Here is a 357-nt window from a genome sequence, read left to right as displayed (position 1 = left end):
TTTATATGCATTAATATATATTTTTGGCCCCAATCCTGCAAAGACCCACACAGGTGTTTAAAATGTTATGCACTGCAAATAGTCCTATTGAAGTAATAAGATCAAAGACCGGGGTCCTGCCCACTTGTAGTCATTAAAGATCCCAGGCAATTTTTGCAGGAATCAGAGTATTATTAGTCTTTTGCAGAATCAGGGTCTAAATTATTAATGAAAGGGGCTGATCCTAAACCCACTGAAGTCAATGGAGCTTTGTCAGTGGGTGTGGGATCAGACCCTGATGGTGAAATTCAGCCCTGTGGAGAGCCAATGTTGATTTTCTTACACCCCCAAAATAGGGCTTAAGTGGGATGTAAGTGT

This window comes from Mauremys reevesii, linkage group 10 (genome assembly GCF_016161935.1).
Source record: "Mauremys reevesii isolate NIE-2019 linkage group 10, ASM1616193v1, whole genome shotgun sequence".
NCBI classification, from domain to species: domain Eukaryota; kingdom Metazoa; phylum Chordata; order Testudines; family Geoemydidae; genus Mauremys; species Mauremys reevesii.
The sequence above is the reverse complement of the archived record's forward strand: the minus strand, read 5'-3'. Positions refer to the sequence as shown.